The sequence below is a fragment of the Heterodontus francisci genome, chromosome X, assembly GCF_036365525.1.
Source record: "Heterodontus francisci isolate sHetFra1 chromosome X, sHetFra1.hap1, whole genome shotgun sequence".
Lineage (NCBI taxonomy): Eukaryota > Metazoa > Chordata > Chondrichthyes > Heterodontiformes > Heterodontidae > Heterodontus > Heterodontus francisci.
In genome coordinates, this window is record NC_090421.1 from 330950 (window position 1) to 352377 (window position 21428).

General features: G+C 54.5%; 1 pseudogene; it reads left to right on the forward strand.

The window, feature by feature from the left end:
* LOC137358564 (calcium-binding and coiled-coil domain-containing protein 1-like) overlaps positions 1-12118 on the forward strand; it is a 59387-nt pseudogene extending 47269 nt beyond the window's left edge.
* The last annotated feature ends 9310 nt before the right edge of the window (positions 12119-21428 follow it).

The following is a 21428-nucleotide window of genomic DNA, read 5'->3' on the forward strand; positions in this document are numbered from 1 at the left end:
CTCTCTGTCTGTGTATCTCTCATTGCCGGTGTGTGTCTTTCTCTGTGTCTGTTCTTCTGTCTGAGTGTCTCTTTCTCTCTCTCTTTCTCTCTCTCTCTCTCTGTCTCTCTCTCACTCTCACTCTCTCTGCCTTTCTACATTTTTAAAACTTTCTGCCTAATGCAATCGCGAGTTAATCACAGATGAAGAGGTGGTCAGTGCAGCAGTTATCAGTTGAATCACAGTTCCCCAAACTCCCCTGCACTAAATCAATGCAAACTGCTGCAATTTTTTTTTTGATTCTGCGCGGCCTCTGACTGATTTATCGCTGAGCAGCTTGTTACGGATGCCGAACACCGGGGTTGTTTTACGAGTGTATTTAGTATGTGCAGCATGGACTGCGAGATGTTGCCTCATTTTAATCTCTGTAATGGGCTTTAGGCAGGTTAATGGAGTAAAGTATCAGCTGGGGATGTGAGAGAGTGTGTCTGTGCGTGTGAGCGACAGAGATCTGTGTTAGAGTGTTAGAGTCTCCAGGGCTATTCCATCTGAATAAAATTTGATTTGGACGATAATTTGTATGGCATACCCCACTGGAGGCTTCATGGCTGGCACAGTCTGTCTCTCCCGCACCCCCCCCCCCCCCCCCCACCCCACCAGTGTGTTCCAGCTCTGGTTGTGCATTATGTGCCGGACTGCCCCGTCCCAGCGCTGACTGTCGGTGCGTGAACAGACTGACCGTCCCAGCATGCGTTAGCGGAACTTAGGCCAGTGGGATGAAGGGGCAGCGGTGGGGGGGGATAGAGAATTGGCTCGGGACGGATCGCAGAGAGTCAGACCGGAGGGAGGTACACAGCAGGTGTTCCCCAGGGGTCGGGTGTTAGGACCACAGCTCCTTCCGATACCTTATCTATCTATCTATCAACGACCCGGACCTGGAGGGGACGGGGCACGAAGTTTTGCAGATGAAGCAAAGCTCGGAAATGCGGTGAACCGCGGGGAGGAGACGGACAGACCGGTGAACCGGGCTGACAGGTGGCGGACGGAGTTTGACACAGAGCAGTGCGAAGTGATATCATTTCGTTCAGAGGGACGAGGAGAGGCGGTGTAAACTAAATGGGTGCAATTATAAAGGGGGTGCAGGAACGGAGAGACCCGAGGAGGGGTGTATGTACACAAATCTTCGAAGGTGGCGGGACAAGTTGCGAAGGCTGTGTCACGCAGGCCCCCACCTCCTAAGAACGAGGCAAGGGGGAAAATCAAAACGCGGTGTGTGAAAAAACAAAACCCTGTCACACTAAGATCAGGCGAAGGCTGAGAAAGAGATTCCCGGACACCTTTCTCACCTGCTCGTAACAGAAATTTGGGTGCGAGCGTCCGGAATTTTGCCCGCAGACAAACGAGAGAAATCGGAAGTGGAAGCAAATTGTTCCCAGTCCGAAAAAAGAGCAAATTTTCAAACACAGGGTTTTCTTGTAGTTGTGTGTGAGTGAACGTGTCAGGAACTGAAGCGAGTAGCTCCCCGGTCCAGGGTGAAGTAACTTGGGATAAGTTAAAAGCATGGAGGAGCTGAGGAAAATGGCTGAGCAGTGTGGGATCACTGGACGTGGCAAGGCTAGGAAGTCTGAACTCCGAAGGCTAGTGGCCGACCATTTTTCCCCATGGAATCTCAAGAAGTAGAAGCAGTGTTAGATGTAGACCCGACAGGGTATTGCTAGCAAAGATACAATTGGAACAGAGGAAACTTGAATTTTAGGAAAGAGAGAGCCTTATAAAAGGAACGTGAAGAGAATGAAAGGCAGGAGAGAGAGAAAGAATATTCCAGAAAGAATGCGAAGAGAGAGAGAGTTGAGGCGGCTTGAGTTAACTGGGGGGGTGACAGAGTAACCCCAGTGAAAGCATATGCCAATATGGAGGAGCAGAGTTCAGGGCTGGGGGTGCAACTTTGCTAAAACATGCCCAACTAATTCCAAAATTCAATGAGGAAGATGTGGAAGCATTTTTTGGGGTCTTTATTGAGAAACTTTGGCAAGGCAGCTAAAATGGCCTGCTGAGACCTGGCCTCTTTTACTACAAAGCAAGCTAACTGGAAAAGCCCATGAGGTTTATTCCTTGTTGCCAGATGAGAGTTCATCAAATTATGAACTGACCAAAAATGCTATCCTCGAGGCATATGAATTAGTACCCGGAGCCAACCGCCAAAAGTTTAGAATCCTCAAAAAGCAAGCCAATCAAACTTATCTGGAGTTTGAAAGAAGTAAGCAGCTGGCTTTTGACCAGTGGCTGAGGGCTTTTAAAATATAGCTCGGCTATGAGAATCTCAGAAGTAATCCTGTTAGAGGAATTTAAAAACTCTCTCCCACTCTCAATAAAGACCCACGTAGAGGAGCAGCGGGTTCAGAGAGCCCGGCAAGTGGCCGTTCTGGCCGATGAGTTTGCTTTGATTTCTAAGTCAGTTTCCCCGGGGGAGAACCTTTCCTAGGCACCCCCAAAAATCCGAAAAGGACAAAGGGTGGGGGAAGTTGATATCCGCCCAGGCAGTCCTGGGAGAGAAAGGAAAGCAGGAGACACAGGGGGGCCCCCCCTCCAGGCAAAAAGGAAGGTGCTGTGAGCGTGAGTGAGACCCGGAGACCTGTGTGCTTCCATTGTGATAAAGCAGGGCATTTTTAAAAGCTGTCTGCTGGAAACTAAAGGGAAAACCGGTAGGGTTAATCAGGGCACACCCGCTCCGTAGCTTTAACAGTGGCCTTAGCTGCAGTAGTAGTGCAACCCAGGAACACGGCCAGTGCTGGAAAAGTTAATAGGATTCATGAAGGCTATCAGGGTTTTGTGACTGAAGGGAAAATAAAGCCATCGCCCTCGAGTGGGGCAAGCAAGCCCATTGTGATTCTCAGGGGCACGGGGGCTACTAGATCCCTTTCCCCCAGAGAGTGCAGTGAACACCAGAATGATGGTGAATGGTATTGGAGGGCAGTGTATGTCTGTACCTGTACACCGGGTTCACCTGGAGTGCCACCTAGTTTGGGGACCGGTGACCGTAGGGATTGTCCCTAGTTTGCCTGTGGACGGGGTTGAACTGCTCCTAGGTGATGATCTGGCGGGGGTGGAAGGTGTTAGGTGGTAGCCCACGGGTAGTGAAAGAAAGACCGCAGGAGGTCAGAGAGACAGGGCCGTGGCAGGAGACGGACCAATGCAGAGTCCCTGAATGTGCGGTGGATCAGGCCATGATCAAACCGGCTCCCCCAGAGGAGACTGCATTGGCACTGCAGGCTGACGACCATGACTGGCGAAAGTTTCGAAGGAGAAGGGGAAAAGGCGACCACAACAGCAAGTCAAAGGAAGTCCGGGAGGAATCCTGGACGAAAATCCCGACTGCCCGGGTCAGCCAAACCCGAAAAAAATGTGAAAAGTCAGACCCCACATCCTCCGACGTAAATGCAGACTCTAACAGCTCCCCCACCAGAGTTGCTAACAGCATTTACAGGAACACGCAGAGACAAAGAGGGACCTCCAGGGGGCAGAGAAACCGCGAGGGTGATGCCTCGCCCAGTCGAAGTGTCACAGGAGCGTGCGGTCAAGCCTGCACGAATACCTGCAGGTAGGACTGTCCCAGAGAACAAAGGGGAGATTAACAAAGAATCCTCCAGCACAGTCAGAGGGAAAGGGAACCACCCATCCCCTGAAGTCAAAAGCCTGAGGGCAAGTTCAGGATAGACCCCTGCCCACTACTAACTCTCCTGGGGGGTGGGGGGGGAAATGACCTCAATAGGAGCCAAGATCCTAGGCAGTCATGTGGTCACGGAAATGGGGCAAACTGGGAAAAAAAAACCGTCCCCAAAGAACCACATGGTTACTGGGGTGACAAAAAGTGGAAATTACAGCAAAACTGGCACCCAGCAAAGACAATTTTAATAGGCTTTAGGATTGATGAATGAATGGAAATGAATGAGAGAAATGGATGTTTTTTTTTCTTCTTTACCTTATATTTCTCTCAAACCTTTTAATGAAATTCAGCTTTTCTTTTCAAATCGCATTTCATTCCCCTGGGTGTGGAGATGTCACGCAGGCCCCCTACCTGCCAAGAATGGGGCACAGATATTTTGCCACATGAACATTAAATTTTAAAATTGTTGCTGGGAAGAAAAGAGGACCGATTACAAGGGTTGCCCAGCCCCTGACTGGAAGAACATTGGCATGGTAACCCACAGTGCTTGGAAAGGACAAAGGGGCCACTCCCTGCTCCGGTTTAATCCACAGTGGACTTTTGATTACCAGACCTTGAAGGCGGAGAGGCTCGCATTGCAGGTTAACTGCTAAGATGGCCGAATACACAAACAGACGTGGTCGGACCAGTACAGTCACATAACTAGTTTTTTGAATTTGAACTTGCCACAGAGAATTTGAACTCAGGAAAGCTCTTTTCTCCTGGACTGAGAACACCTCTCTCCTGTCTGCTCCCATCTCTTTCTCACGGAACTGAAGACACATGAACCCCAAGAGAGAAAAGTCTCCGACAGTGAACAAGGTTTTTAGAAGAATACTGGGCCCCAACGAAAAGCAAGAGCTGCCTACAAAAGGACGACAGTGACAAGAAACTCTTCTGATATTGCCTCAAACCCCTCTACTTTGTTTTCCCTTCTGCTCTTTTCTGTCTCTATTTGCATGTGCATATCGCGTATGCACGCTAGCGTGGCGTGTATCCGTAGGCGTTAACCGAATTAGAGTTAACATAGAAAATAGGAGCAGGAGTAGGCCATTCGGCCCTTCGGTCCTGCTCCAGCATTCAAAAAAGATCATGGTTCCTTGACCCCTTTGGCATTGAGAAATATATCCAGCTCCTTCCTGAATATATTTAATGACTTGGCCTCCACAGGCTCTCTGCCCTCTGAGTGAAGAAATTTCTCCTCATCTCGGTTCTAAATGGCGTACCCCGTATCCCGAGACTGTGACCCCTGGTCCTGGACTCCCCCCGCCATTGGGAACATCCTCCCTGCATCTAGCCTGTCCAGTCCTGTTAGAATTTTATAGGTTTCTATGAGATCCCCGCTCATTCTTCTCAACTCGAGCGAATACAAGCCTAACCGACCCAATCTCTCCTCAGACGTCAGTCCTGCCATCCCAGAAATCAAGTACAGGAGCAGGGATGTCTTGCTGCAATTATGCAGGGCCTCGGCGAGACCACATCTGGAGTATAGTGTGCTGTTTTGGTCTCCTTATCTGAGGAAGGATGTTCTTGCTACGGAGGGAGTGCAGCGAAGGTTCACCAGACTGATTCCTGGGATGGCAGGACTGACGTATGAGGAGAGATTGGGTCAATTAGGCTTGTATTCACGATAGAGTTTAGAAGAGTGAGAGGGGATCTTATAGAAACCTACAGAATTCTAACAGAACTGGACAGACTAGATGCAGGAAGGATGTTCCCGATGGCGGGGGGAGTCCAGGACCAGGGGTGACAGGCTAAGGATAAGGGGTAAAGCCATTTAGGACTGAGATGAGGAGGGATTTCTTCACCCCAGAGAGTGGTGAACCTGTGGAATTCTCTACCACGGAAAGCAGTTGAGGCCAAATCATTAAATATATTCAAGAAAGAGTTAGATACAGTTCTTAGGGCTAAAGGGATCAAGGGACACGGGGAGAAAGCCGGGGAACAGGGCACTGAGTTTGGACGATCAGCCGTGATCGTATTGAGAAGCGGAGCAGGCTCGAAGGGCCGAACGGACTCCTCCTGTGCGTTATCAGTCTGTGTCTAAGAGGGGCAGACTGCTCGGGAATCTTGGATCTGTTTCGGCCTCCCTCTCAACTTCAGCTCGTCCAAAACTCTGCTGCCCCCACCACGCCGCCGCACCCCCCCCACCCCCTCTCCGTGTCCGAACTCGCGCCGAGTCCCGTTCGCCCCCAGCGCTCGCTGACCGACACTCGACCGCCCCCCCGGGTCCGGTGACGCCTCGAGTTTTAAAACTTCTCACCCTCGTTTTCAAATGCCCCCCCCCCCAACCCAGATTCCCCTCTCTCCACCATCGGTGGTCCTGCCTTCAGCCACCCGGGGGTCCCCCAGCTCTGGAATCCCCTCCCTGAACCTTTCCGTCTCTCTCTCTCTCTCTCTCCTCCTCAAAACCTCCCTCTCTGACCGAGCTCTCGGTCGCCCTGTCTCCAATATCTCCTTCCGTGGCTCGGGATCAAATGTCTGTCTGATTTACGCACCCTGCGGGGTGGGGGGGGGGGTGGGGGGGAGGTCTCTTAATGTGTCAAAGGCGCAGAGTAAATGCAAATTGTTTAGTCCAATCTCGATTTGTGAAATGGGCCACCCTCTAAGTGGCTTCAGTCTGCACCCTAATCCTACCCATCGCCACACTGTAAATTGCTGTGTGTGAGGAGGTGGGCGCAGAGATGGTCCTGCTTGTCAGAACTCCAGGTGCTGTGAAATTCCACATCTAATCTTTGAATTCTGTCTCTCCATCCCCATCCCCCCCATTCCCACCCGCCCCCCCCCCCCCCTACCCCACGACACCATCAGGAGATCGGGGAGGCGTTGAACTGGGACGACACGGCAAGCACCAAGTCTTCGAACCTCCCGATCGCAGACCTCGAGGCGACGAGCGATGCAGTGGTGAGGTAGGTCAACACATTTGGCTGTCAAAAGGGCACAGATGTGAATGGGAGGGGAGATGTGGGGTTATCTCCCTCTACACTGTCCCCCATCAAACACTCCCCAGGACAGGTACAGCACGGGGGTTAGATACAGAGTAAAGCTCCCTCTACACTGTCCCCATCAAACACTCCCAGGACAGGAGGAGGACGGGGACTCGGTGTGGGGCACAGAGGACGACCTTGATTCCATCGCCAATGAGGTGGTAGAGTCCCTCGTGCCTCCCACCGAGTCTCCTCTCACCCACCCGGCGGAGGACCGGGACTTACTCGCGGATTGCAGGGGTTGCCGCAATAAGGTTCAGCTGGCCCTCGACCGGTGGTCGAATCCAAAGCTGATCATCCAGTCCACCCGTGCCACCCTCAAGGAGGGCGGTCATCGTCCTGCTGTCTAAGAGGGGCGATCTCCGTTTGCTTAAGGACTGGCGTCCGATAGCGTCGCACTGTCGGAGGGTCAGTACTGAGGGAGCGTCGCACTGTCGGAGGGTCAGTACTGAGGGAGTGCCGCACTGTCGGAGGGTCAGTACTGAGGGAGCGCCGCACTGTCGGAGGGTCAGTACTGAGGGAGTGCTGCACTGTCGGATGGTCAGTACTGAGGGAGTGCCGCACTGTCGGAGGGTCAGTACTGAGGGAGTGCCGCACTGTCGGAGGGTCAGTACTGAGGGAGTACCGCACTGTCGGAGGGTCAGTACTGAGGGAGTACCGCACTGTCGGAAGGGTCAGTACTGAGGGAGTACCGCACTGTCGGAGGGTCAGTACAGAGGGAGTACCGCACTGTCGGAGGGTCAGTACTGAGGGAGCACCGCACTGTCGGTGTCAGTACTGAGGGAGCGCCGCACTGTCGGAGGGTCAGTACTGAGGGAGTGCTGCACTGTCGGAGGGTCAGTACTGAGGGAGCGCCGCACTGTCAGAGGGTCAGTTCTGAGGGAGCACCGTGCTGTCAGAGGGTCAGTGCCGAGGGAGTGTCGGAGGGTCAGTACTGAGGGAGTGCCGCACTGTCGGAGGGTCAGGACTGAGGGAGTACCGCACTGTCGGAGGGTCAGTACTGAGGGAGTGCCGCACTGTCAGAGGGTCAGTACTGAGGGAGTACCGCACTGTCGGAGGGTCAGTACTGAGGGAGTACCGCACTGTCGGAGGGTCAGTACAGAGGGAGTACCGCACTGTCGGAGGGTCAGTGCTGAGGGAGTGCCGCACTGTCGGAGGGTCAGTACTGAGGGAGTACCGCACTGTCGGAGGGTCAGTACTGAGGGAGTACCGCACTGTCGGAGGGTCAGTACAGAGGGAGTACCGCACTGTCGGAGGGTCAGTGCCGAGGGAGCGCCGCACTGTCGGAGGGTCAGTACTGAGGGAGTGCCGCACTGTCGGAGGGTCAGTACTGAGGGAGTACCGCACTGTCGGAGGGTCAGTACTGAGGGAGTACCGCACTGTCGGAGGGTCAGTACTGAGGGAGCGCCGCACTGTCAGAGGGTCAGCACTGAGGGAGCGCCGCACTGTCGGAGGGTCAGTACTGAGGGAGTGCCGCACTGTCGGAGGGTCAGTACTGAGGGAGTACCGCACTGTCGGAGGGTCAGTGCTGAGGGAGTACCGCACTGTCGGAGGGTCAGTACTGAGGGAGCGCCGCACTGTCAGAGGGTCAGCACTGAGGGAGCGCCGCACTGTCGGAGGGTCAGTACTGAGGGAGCGCCGCACTGTCGGAGGGTGTGGGCAAAAATGCCTCATTGGTGGTGGAGCTCTTTGAGAGGCCCGCTGGACGTTTGGGTCACTCGCTGTCTTAGCCTGACGGAATGGATTGAGTTTGAGCCAGAGAGAAGGTATTGGGGGAAAAAAACGTCCGACTACAAGCGGGGTGGGGGAAGGGGCGGGGTGGGGTGCGGGCGGGCACGAGAGAGAGAGAACGGGGCAGGAGGTGCCCAATGTCGCTCTGCTATGCCGGAATGCTGTGTTCGTGCAAGGGTCCCCTGTGTCTCTCTCCTTGTCTATGCCGGATGGGATTCGGATTTGATCGCTGGGCAAGGCTGTTTAGGAATTCAGCGCAGTGCCTTTTATAAAGCAGGTGAAATACACTTTCGTCTTTTAACGTTGTAAAAAAACAATACAGAAAGGGAGATGCATTGTCCAGAACCGGCAGCAGCAGAGAAAGATATACTGCACTGTCAGAATGTTTCAGAAACAATTTGCAGGGTCATTAGACTCTCTCTGTTCTGCAGGGGTAGAGAAATTCACTTGTGAATAAAATGTGATTGACGTGCTGTTTGATCAGAATCAGGGATTAGGGATGTCACTTACCATGCGTGCCTTTGTTGTCTCTCTCTCTCTCTCTCTTTCTCACTTTGTGCCTGTGTCTCCCCTCCTCAAACTCTCTCTCCGTCTCTTTGTGTGTGTCTCTCTCTCCCTCTGGCTCGCTCTCGCTCCCTTTCTCTCTCTGACTTTCTGTCTCATTCTCTCTCTGTCCCCCCACCCCCTCTCTCTTTCTCTCTGCACCTCTCTCTCCCTCTCTGTCCTCTCTCTCTCTCTCTATCTTCCCCCACTTCCCTCCCATTATTTTTCTCTCTCTCTGTCCTGCTCTCCCTCCCTTTCTTGCTCTCCCACTATGTCCCCCCTCGTCTTGCTCTGTCTACCTCTCTACCTCTCTGCCATCCCCTCTCTGTCTGTCTGTCTGTCTCTCTCTCTCTCTGCCTCTCTGTCCTCCTCTGTCTCTCTCCCTCTCTGTTCCCCTCTCTCTCTCTCTCTCCGCCCCCCCCCCCCCGCTGCCTCTCTGTCCCCATCTGTTTGTTTGTCTGTTTCTCTCTCTGTTCCCCCCCTCCCTCTCTCTCTATTGCCCCCCTCTCTCGCTCTCACTCTCTCTCTCTGTCACCGCCCTCTTGCACTCTCTCTCTGCCTCTCTGTCCCCCTCTGTTTGTTTGTCTGTTTCTCTCTCTGTTGCCCCTCCCTCTCTCTCTATCGCCCCCCCCCCTCTCTCACTCGCTCTCTCTCTCTGTCACCCCCCGCTCTCCCTCTCTCTCTGCCTGTCTGTCCCCCTCTGTTTCTCTCTCTGTCCCCCTCCCTCTCTCTCTATCGCCCCCCGCTCTCACTCTCTCTCTCTCTCTCTCTCTGTCACCCCCCTCTCTCTCCTTCTCTGCCCCCCCTCTGTATGTCTGTCTGTTTCTCTCTCTGTCCCCCCCTTCTTCTCTCTCTATTGCCCCCTCTCTCACTCTCACTCTCTCTCTCTGTCAACCCCCCTCTCTCGCTCTCTCTCTGTCTCTCTGTCCCGTTTGTCGGTCTGTTTCTCTCTGTCCCCCATCCCTCTCTCTCTATTGCCTCCCGCTCTCACTCTCTCTCTCTGTCATCCCCCTCTCTCCCTCTCTCTCTGCCTGTCTGTCCCCCTCTGTTTCTCTCTCTGTCCCCCTCCCTCTCTCTCTATCGCCCCCCGCTCTCACTCTCTCTCTCTCTCTCTCTCTCTCTGTCACCCACCCTCTCTCTCCCTCTCTGCCCCCCTCTGTATGTCTGTCTGTTTCTCTCTCTGTCCCCCCCTTCTTCTCTCTCTATTGCCCCCCTCTCTCACTCTCACTCTCTCTCTCTGTCAACCCCCCTCTCTCGCTCTCTCTCTGTCTCTCTGTCCCGTTTGTCGGTCTGTTTTTCTCTGTCCCCCATCCCTCTCTCTCTATTGCCTCCCGCTCTCACTCTCTCTCTCTGTAATCCCCCTCTCTCCCTCTCTCTCTGCCTCTCTGCCCCCCTCTGTTTGTCTGTCTGTCTCTCTCTCTGTCCCCCCTCCTTCTCTCTCTATTGCCTCCCGCTCTCACTCTCTCTCTCTGTCATCCCCCTCTCTCCCTCTCTCTCTGCCTCTCTGCCCCTCTCTGTATGTCTGTCTGTTTCTCTCTCTGTCCCCCCCTCCTTCTCTCTCTATTGCCTCCCGCTCTCACTCTCTCTCTCTGTCATCCCCCTCTCTCCCTCTCTCTCTGCCTCTCTGCCCCCCTCTGTTTGTCTGTCTGTCTCTCTCTCTGTCCCCCCTCCCTCTCTCTCTATTGCCCCCCTCCCTCTCTCTCTGTCGCCCCCCTCCCTCTCTCTCTGTCCCCCTCCCTCTCTCTCTATTGCCACCCTCTCTCTCACACTCATTCTCTCTGTCACCCCCCTCCCTCTCTCTCTGTCGCCCCCCTCCCTCTCTCTCTGTCACCCCCCTCTCTCCCTCTCTCTCTCTCTCTGTTCCCTCTCTCTCTGCCCCCCCTCTGTTTGTCTGTCTGTCTTGCTCTCTGTCCCCTCTCTGTCCCTCTCTCTCTGTCACCCCCCCCTCACTCTCGCTCTCTATCTCTCCGTCCCCCCCCTTCTCTGTCCCTCTCTCTGTGTCGCCTCCCACTCACTCTCTCTCTCTCTTTCTCTCTCGCTCAGATCCGTGGATTCGAAAAGCCCCCAGCGGGCGGCGGGTGGGTTGGACGGTGATTTGCAGGAAGGTGTGGAGGAGAATTCAGCCAGTGACACCTGGAAAGAGTGCCCGATCTGTAAGCAGCGATTCCCGGAAGGATACGGGAAGCATGCGCTGGAGCGTCACATCGACAGTCATTTCTTCCTCAGCACCAACGACCCCTTCACCTTCCAGTGACCCCATTGTCTGACCCTCTCCTCTCTCCCTGTCTGTCTGTCTCTCTCTCTCTTCCTCACCCCATCTCTCCCCACTCCCCCACTTTCTCTTGATTTAACATCTCTTCTAGAGTCAGCACCTCAGACAGTGCGGTACTCCCTCAGTACTGACTCTCCGACAGTGCGGCGCTCCCTCAGTACTGACCCTCCGACAGTGCGGTGCTCCCTCGGCACTGACCCTCCGACAGCGCGGCGCTCCCTCAGTACTGACCCTCCGACAGCGCGGCGCTCCCTCAGTACTGACCCTCCGACAGTGCGGCGCTCCCTCAGTACTGACTCTCCGACAGTGCGGTACTCCCTCAGTACTGACCCTCCGACAGTGCGGTGCTCCCTCGGCACTGACCCTCCGACAGTGCAGCACTCCCTCAGTACTGACCCTCCGACAGCGCGGCGCTCCCTCAGTACTGACCCTCCGACAGCGCGGCGCTCCCTCGGTACTGCCCCCTCTGACAGCGCGGCACTCCCTCAGTACTGACCCTCCGACAGCGTGGCGCTCCCTCAGTACTGACCCTCCGACAGCGTGGCACACCCTCAGTACTGACCCTCCGACAGCGCGGCGCTCCCTCGATACTGCCCCCTCCGACAGCGCGGCGCTCCCTCGGTACTGCCCCCTCCGACAGCGCGGCGCTCCCTCGGTACTGCCCCCTCCGACAGCGCGGCGCTCCCTCGGTACTGCCACCTCCGACAGCGCGGCGCTCCCTCGGTACTGCCCCCTCCGACAGTGCAGACAGACAGGGTGCTACCTTTTGTATTCCTTCACTTCGCAACACTCTGAGCTCTTCATCTGTAACACAAGAGTTATTTTGTCCTATATCTGATTGCAAGAATGTCGATCGATGGCTTTTATAAGTGTCTTGTGTGTGAAATAAAACACGTGCAGAAACCTCCTGTGTCGCACACCGGCGTGTATTACCGATCTCCCATCTCGGGCACAACTCTACCGCCAATTTTCGGTGCAGCGTGAGTGACCTGGTTTCCCCACCTCCCCCACCCCCCCGCCCTCCCCCCCCCACCCTGCCCCCAGCACTGTGAAGCTGCAGAGGCTTACCTGGTTGCAAGTAGACACAGCCTGGGGTCAGTCAGAGTTCAATTGCTCTCTGCTCGGTGAGGTTTAGGGGAGTTCTGTAAAAAAAAAAATTGGACGGCGGCTGGAAGCGTCCCGTGCGAGCACGGCTCCCGGCAACGGCCAGTCCGGTTTGCAGCACACAATGCCGGGTCATCGCCTTCTTGAGCTGCGATGAGGAGGACACCTCCCGATTATTATACGGCGCCTTCAAGCTCGTCTAACATCGGAAGGCGTTTCACAGGTGCGATTATCAAATGGAACTTGACCCCGAACCGTGCAAGGAGATTTCAGGGACAGGCGACCAAAGGCTTGGTGACAGAGGTCGGTTTTGAGTTGTGTTGCAAAGGAGGAGAGAGGGAGAGGGGGTGGGGGGCGCGGAGAGGTTAAGGGAGGGCATTTCAGAGCTCGAGACGCCAGGGAGCCCAAGGCACGGCCGCCAATGGTGGAGCGATGACAATCAGCGGGGGGGAGCTGGGGGAGGGGTTGGTGCGTGAGAGGCCGGAACATGGTTACGCCGGACCGCAGGTCCAACTGGGGCTCAGGTCTCCGCCCTGGACCCCCACGGCCGGCCGATCAGTTCGGGCACCTTGAAATACCCGGTCGAGTCCCCCAGCAAGTGGCGAGTGATATTCGCACCACACAAGTGCCAGGCAATGACCATCTCCAACAAGAGAGAATCTAACCATCTCCCCTTGACATTCAACGGCATTACCATCGCTGAATCCCCCACTATCAACATCCTAGGGGCTACCATTGACCAGAAACTGAACTGGAGTAGCCATATAAATACCGTGGCTACAAGAGCAGGTCAGAGGCTGGGAATCCTGCGGCGAGTAACTCACCACCTGACTTCCCAAAGCCTGTCCACCACCTACAAGGCACAAGTCAGGAGTGTGATGGAATACTCTCCACTTGCCTGGATGGGTGCAGCTCCAACAACACTCAGGAAGCTCCACGGCATCCAGGACAAAGCAGCCCGCTTGATTGGCACCCCATCCACAAACATTCACTCCCTCCACCACCGACGCACAGTGGCAGCAGTGTGTACCATCTACAAGATGCACTGCAGCAACTCACCAAGGCTCCTTAGACAGCACCTTCCAAACCCGCGACCTCTACCAACTAGAAGGACAAGGGGCAGCGGACGCACGGGGAGCGCACCGCCTGCAAGTTCCCCTCCAATCCACACACCATCCTGACCTGGAACTACATCGGCCGTTCCTTCACTGTCGCTGGGTCAAAATCCTGGAACTCCCTTCCTAACAGCGCTGTGGGTGTCACCTACCCGCACACGGACTGCAGCGGTTCAAGAAGGCAGCTCACCACCACCTTCTCAAGGGGCAATTAGGGATGGGCGATAAATTCTGGCCTGGCCAGTGATGCCCACATCCCATGAATGAATAAAAAAAAAGCCGTGAGTGCAGACGAGCGCAGTGAGTCCTTTGAGGGTCCTCCGCACCTTAAGGTGACCTTAGCAAGCAGCCCAGCATTAAGTAAGGCATAGATGGAACAATTAACTGCAGGTTTTTTTTTTTACGATGCCCCACATTTCACAGCGTCGCCCCCACTGTGACACGTTAACTTGTCATCACATTGGACGAACTCGGCCCCTGAATCAATGTGAACGAGCATTGTTGATGAATTTGATCAATATCCCATTATTTAAGAATGCATTAGCAGGGCCACCGCTGTGTGCGTGTGGGGGGATGTGTGTGTGTGTGTTGCAGAGTTCGGCCATCCTGTACGCTACTGCCTTCTCTTTGCCTCCAGTCGCTGGCCAGGCCAGCATTTATTGCCCATCCCTAATTGCCCCTCGAGAAGGTGGTGGTGAGCTGCCTTCTTGAACCGCCGCAGTCCGTGCGGGGGGTAGGTGACGCCCACAGCGCCGTTAGGGAGGGAGTTCCAGGATTCCGACCCAGCGACAGTGAAGGAACGGCCGATAGAGTTCCAAGTCGGGATGGTGTGCGGCTCGGAGGGGAACTTGCAGGCGGTGCGCTCCCCGTGCGTCCGCTGCCCCTTGTCCTTCTAGTTGGTAGAGGTCGGGGGTTTTGGAAGGTGCTGTCTAAGGAGCCTTGGTGAGTCGCTGCAGTGCGTCTTGCAGACGGTACGCACTGCTGCCTCTGTGCGTCGGTGGTGGAGGGAGTGAATTCTGAAGGCTCTCCTGCAATGAGTTGGTTCCATATAAGGACACGTGTTAACCAATGGGGAACACGGGGTTAGATACAGAGTAATGCTCCCTCTACCCTGTACCTGCCCTGGGGAGTGTTTGATGGGGACAGTGTAAAGGGAGCTTTACTCTGTATCTAACCCCGTGCTGTACCATTCATTCCCAATCTATCGAATCCCAACGGACCCAAACCCCTTCCCATTCGTTCCCACTGCACACAATCCCAATGGACCCAAACTCCCTTCCCGTTCACTCCCACTGTACACAATCCCAATGGACCCAAACTCCCTTCCCGTTCACTCCCACTGTACACAATCCCAATGGACCCAAACTCCCTTCCCGTTCACTCCCACTGCACACAATCCCAATGGACCCAAACTCCCTTCCCATTCGCTCCCACTGCGCACAATCCCAACGGACCCAAACTCCCTTCCCGTTCGCTCCCACTGTGCACAATCCCAATGGACCCAAACCCCTTCCCATTCGCTCCCACTGTGCACAATCCCAACGGACCCAAACTCCCTTCCCGTTCGCTCCCACTGCACACAATCCCAACGGACCCAAACTCCCTTCCCGTTCACTCCCACTGTACACAATCCCAATGGACCCAAACTCCCTTCCCGTTCACTCCCACTGTACACAATCCCAATGGACCCAAACTCCCTTCCCGTTCACTCCCACTGCACACAATCCCAATGGACCCAAACTCCCTTCCCGTTCACTCCCACTGCACACAATCCCAATGGACCCAAACTCCCTTCCCATTCGCTCCCACTGCGCACAATCCCAACGGACCCAAACTCCCTTCCCATTCGCTCCCACTGCACACAATCCCAATGGACCCAAACTCCCTTCCCATTCGCTCCCACTGTACACAATCCCAACGGACCCAAACTCCCTTCCCGTTCGCTCCCACTGCACACAATCCCAATGGACCCAAACTCCCTTCCCGTTCGCTCCCACTGTGCACAATCCCAATGGACCCAAACCCCTTCCCATTCGCTCCCACTGTACACAATCCCAACGGACCCAAACTCCCTTCCCGTTCGCTCCCACTGTACACAATCCCAACGGACCCAAACTCCCTTCCTGTTCGCTCCCACTGTACACAATCCCAACGGACCCAAACTCCCTTCCCGTTCACTCCCACTGTACACAATCCCAATGGACCCAAACTCCCTTCCCGTTCACTCCCACTGTACACAATCCCAATGGACCCAAACCCCTTCCCGTTCGCTCCCACTGTACACAATCCCAACGGACCCAAACTCCCTTCCCGTTCGCTCCCACTGTGCACAATCCCAACGGACCCAAACTCCCTTCCCGTTCGCTCCCACTGCGCACAATCCCAACGGACCCAAACTCCCTTCCCGTTCGCTCCCACTGTACACAATCCCAACGGACCCAAACTCCCTTCCCGTTCGCTCCCACTGCGCACAATCCCAACGGACCCAAACTCCCTTCCCGTTCGCTCCCACTGTACACAATCCCAATGGACACACACCTCATTGTCCCACTCATTGTGTCCAAGCAGTTTGTGTCTGCAGACGAGGGTTAACTTCAAGTGAGTTCCAACTCTCTCACGTTGCGCTGGAGCCCAGGACGTGCGGGGTTAACACTAATGGGTTCTCGCAGAGAGCAAGCACCCACCCCCGCACTCCCTGCTTGCCTCCAGGTAACAGTAGACAGTCGTGGTCAGGAGCGATGTACTAATTGATGTGTATTATGAGAGCACTCTGCCACTCTGTGCAGCCAATAGTCGATCACCAGCACTGAAGAATTTAATTGGTCTTAAATCACGGGTAAAGCAGATCTTCACATTTGTCAAAGTAATGACTCCTTCCCCTTGTGTCTGTGCAGGAAGGGGAAAGGGCTGCTTGAATTCTCTGTATGTTCGTTCGACTTGGCTCAAACCAATTAGATTTATCAGGACTGGGGGGGGGCGGAATTTTAATCAAACATCAGGACGGGCCCTGTCTCCGTGACACGGTCGCGGTCCGCTGGCATTCTTTCCCAAGAGCCTGCGCTCAACGGGCGGAGACCCGAGGAGCCACCCGTAGGGTGAGCTCGGCCAAGGGCGGAGGCTTTGCCTCCTCCTCGGAGGAGGAGGGGAGAGAGAGAGAGAGAGACGGAGGCAATTGCAGAGCTGAGGGGTGAGGTGCCTGAAAGCGCCGGTGACCAATGGCGGCCGGGAAAGGGTGGAGGAGACGCGGGATATTGGAGGAAGGCCGAGATAGTGGGAGGTTCCTTGGGCTGGGGCAGGGTAGAGAGATCGGCAGCACACGCTGAGCTCTGAGTCGGAAGGCTTTGAGGCCCCTCTCCAGAATCCTGGCCGACGCTCCCGGTGTCAGTAATGAGGGAGCACCGCGCTGTCGGAGGGTCAGTACTGAGGGAGCGCCGCACTGTCGGAGGGTCAATACTGAGGGAGCGCCGCGCTGTCAGAGGGTCAGTACTGAGGGAGCGCCGCACTGTCGGAGGGTCAGTACTGAGGGAGCACCGCGCTGTCGGAGGGTCAGTACTGAGGGAGCGCCGCACTGTCGGAGGGTCAGTACTGAGGGAGCACCGCACTGTCGGAGGGTCAGTACTGAGGGAGCGCCGCACCGTCGGAGGGTCAGTGCTGAGGGAGCGCCGCACTGTCGGAGGGTCAGTGCTGAGGGAGAGCCGCACTGTCGGAGGGTCAGTACTGAGGGAGCACCGCGCTGTCGGAGGGTCAGTGCTGAGGGAGCACCGCACTGTCGGAGGGTCAGTACTGAGGGAGCGCCGCACTGTCGCAGGGTCAGTACTGAGGGAGCACCGCACTGTCTGAGGGTTAGTACTGAGGGAGTGCCGCACTGTCTGAGGGTCAGTACTGAGGGAGTGCCGCACTGTCGGAGGGTCAGTAATGAGGGAGCACCGCACTGTCTGAGGGTCAGTACTGAGGGAGCGCCGCACTGTCGGAGGGTCAGTACTGAGGGAACGCCGCACAGTCGGAGGGTCAGTACTGAGGGGGTGCTGCACTGTCGGAGGTGCCGTCTTTCAGATGAGACATTAAACTGAAGCACGCGCCTGCCCTCTCGGTTGGGTGGAAAAGATCCCGCGGCCTCTATTTTAGGAAGATGAGCGGGGTGCGGGCTCGGCGGGGTTGGGGGGGGAGTTCTCCCCGGTGTCGTGGGGCCGAAATATATCCCTCAACCAACATCACATCGCTGTTTGTGGGATCTTGCTGTGCGCAAATTGGCTGCCGCGTCTCCTGCGCTGCAACAGTGACCGCACTTCATTGGCTGTGAGGTGCTCTGGGACGCCCTTAGGAGGGCGGTAGGTGCTATATAAATGCAGTTCTTTCCCCCGCCCCCCCCCCCCTCCCTCCTCCTGCTGCCTGGCTGGCCCCACCCGAGCCCTCATGAGAGTCGCGGGTAGCCGAACCCCTGCAGCGGAACCGCAAACCGCTGCCCGCTCCGGCGGGTTGGGACAAATCCGCCGCGGTCAAACTGCGGTGCCATCTTTGGCTGCTCGCTGTCGCCCCCCGCTGTTCAAACCCAGCTGTTTGGTTCTTCGCAGGGCAGCAGCAAGAGCCGTTTCAGGCTGGTCTTCATTCTCCACGTGCGGGGCCATCGCTGCCCAAGCCTGAACGTCTTGCCCATTCCACCTCATTGCCCCTTGAGAAAATGGCGGGGAGCCACTTTTGGGAATTGAAAAGCTAAGGTCCTGTGCTTAAACCTCGGTTAGACCCACACTTGGAGCACTGTGCACAGTTCCAGTCTCCATATAATTCGGTTAGACCCACACCTGGAGCACTGTACACAGTTCCAGTCTCCATATCCCTTGGTTAGACCACACTTGGAGCACTGTGCACAGTTCTGGTCTCCATATCCCTCGGTTAGACCCACACCTGGAGCACTGTACACAGTTCCAGTCTCCATATCCCTCGGTTAGACCACACTTGGAGCACTGTGCACAGTTCCAGTCTCCATATCCCTCGGTTAGACCACACTTGGAGCACTGTGCACAGTTCCGGTCTCCATATCCCTCGGTTAGACCAAACTTGGAGCACTGTGCACAGTTCCGGTCTCCATATCCCTCGGTTAGACAACACTTGGAGCACTGTGCACAGTTCCGGTCTCCATATCCCTCGGTTAGACCACACTTGGAGCACTGTGCACAGTTCCGGTCTCCATATCCCTCGGTTAGACCACACTTGGAGCACTGTGCACAGTTCCGGTCTCCATATCCCTCGGTTAGACCACACTTGGCGCACTGTGCACAGTTCCAGTCTCCATATCCCTTGGTTAGATCACACTTGGAGCACTGTACACAGTTCCAGTCTCCATATCCCTCGGTTAGACCACACTTGGAGCACTGTGCACAGTTCCAGTCTCCATATCCCTCGGTTAGACCACACTTGGAGCACTGTGCACAGTTCCGGTCTCCATATCCCTCGGTTAGACCACACTTGGAGCACTGTGCACAGTTCCAGTCTCCATATCCCTCGGTTAGACCACACTTGGAGCACTGTGCACAGTTCCAGTCTCCATATCCCTCGGTTAGATCACACTTGGAGCACTGTGCACAGTTCCGGTCTCCAAATCCCTCAGTTAGACCACACTTGGAGCACTGTGCACAGTTCCAGTCTCCATATCCCTCGGTTAGACCACACTTGGAGCACTGTGCACAGTTCCGGTCTCCATATCCCTCGGTTAGACCACACCTGGAGCACTGTGCACAGTTCCGGTCTCCATATCCCTCGGTTAGACCACACTTGGAGCACTGTGCACAGTTCCGGTCTCCATATCCCTCGGTTAGACCACACTTGGAGCACTGTGCACAGTTCCGGTCTCTATATCCCTCGGTTAGACCACACTTGGAGCACTGTGCACAGTTCCCGTCTCCATATCCCTTGGTTGGGCCACGCGGGGCACCGAGCACAATTCTGGTCATATACCACCCTTGTCCTTCTAGGCGGTAGAGATCGCGGGTTTGGGTGGTGCTGTCGAAGGCACCTTGGTGAGTTGCTGCAGTGCATCTTGTAGATGGTACACACTGCTGCCACTGTACGTCGGTGGTGGAGGGAGTGACTGTGTGTGGGTGGGGTACCGATCAAGCCAGCTGCTTTGTCCTGGATGGTGTCGAGCTTCTTGAGTGTTGTTGGAGCTGCACCCATCCAGACAGGCGGAGGCAGCACACCCATAACTTGCTCATATATTTCCTGACTGTATAAAGACCGGAATTCTTACCATCATAGCCTTGCCGATATTAAATCCAGTCTCTACCACCAGGCTCATGGACATTGGGAAGGTCAGGAACAGCACTGGACAGAATAAGTGCGCACTCCCTCGCATATTGTTTCCAACTTCATGCCTCAGGATTTCATGGTGAAATTGAGATTCAGTTCATATGGAATTTGATGTCTTTTCAAACAAAGTGCTGATTTATCATTCCAGCAGCCCAGGAGGAGATGACTCAGCTCCCCTCCCAGTCAACTAACAGAAACATTTCTTAAAAAGCATCCGTTTTCAGAGCAGTCCCTACGTGGGACGGAAAGTCTGTCCTACTAGAGAGAGAAGGTTTAACTTAGTGGAGAGAGAAGGTCTATCTTACTATAGAGAGATGTTCTATCTTACAGCAGAGAGAAGGTCTATGTTACTGGAGAGAGAAGGTCTATGTTACTGGAGGGAGAAGGTCTATGTTACTGGAGAGAGAAGTTCTATCTTACTGGAGAGAGAAGGTCTATGTTACTGGAGAGAGAAGGTCTATGTTACTGGAGATAGAAGGTCTATCTTACAGCAGAGAGAAGGTCTATGTTACTGGAGGGAGAAGGTCTATGTTACTGGAGAGAGAAGGTCTATGTTACTGGAGATAGAAGGTCTATGTTACTGGAGATAGAAGGTCTATGTTACTGGAGGGAGAAGGTCTATGTTACTGGAGAGAGAAATTCTATCTTACTGGAGAGAGAAGGTCTATCTTACTGGAGAGAGATGGTCTATGTTACTGGAGGGAGAAGGTCTATGTTACTGGAGAGAGAAGGTCTATCTTACCGGAGAGAGAAGGTCTATCTTACCGGAGAGAGAAGTTCTGTCTTACCGGAGAGAGACATTCTATCTTACTGGAGAGAGAAGTTCTATCTTACTGGTGAGAGAAGGTCTATGTTACTGGAGAGAGAAGGTCTATGTTACTGGAGAGAGAAGGTCTATGTTACTGGAGAGAGAAGGTCTATCTTACTGGAGAGAGATGGTCTATGTTACTGGAGAGAGAAGGTCTATGTTACTGGAGGGAGAAGGTCTATGTTACTGGAGAGAGAAGGTCTATCTTACCGGAGAGAGAAGGTCTATCTTACCGGAGAGAGAAGTTCTGTCTTACCGGAGAGAGACATTCTATCTTACTGGAGAGAGAAGTTCTATCTTACTAGAGATAGAAGGTGTATCTTACAGCAGAGAGAAGGTCTATGTTACTGGAGAGAGAAGGTCTATGTTACTGGAGGGAGAAGGTCTATGTTACTGGAGAGAGAAGTTCTATGTTACTGGAGGGAGAAGGTCTATGTTACTGGAGAGAGAAGTTCTATCTTACTGGAGATAGAAGGTCTATCTTACCGGAGAGAGAAGTTCTGTCTTACCGGAGAGAGACATTCTATCTTACTGGAGAGAGAAGTTCTATCTTACTGGAGAGAGAAGATCCAGCTTACTGGAGAGTGAAGGTTTATCTTATTGGAGAGAGAAGGTCCATCTTACTGGAGAGAGAAGTTCTATCTTACTGGAGAGAGAAGGTTTATCTTATTGGAGAGAGAAGGTCTATGTTACTGGAGAGAGAAGTTCTATCTTACTGGAGAGAGAAGGTCTATCTTACTGGAGAGAGAAGGTTTATCTTATTGGAGAGAGAAGGTCTATGTTACTGGAGAGACAAGGTCTATCTTACTGGAGAGAGATGGTCTATCTTACCGGAGAGAGAAGTTCTATCTTACTGGAGAGAGAAGATCCAGCTTACTGGAGA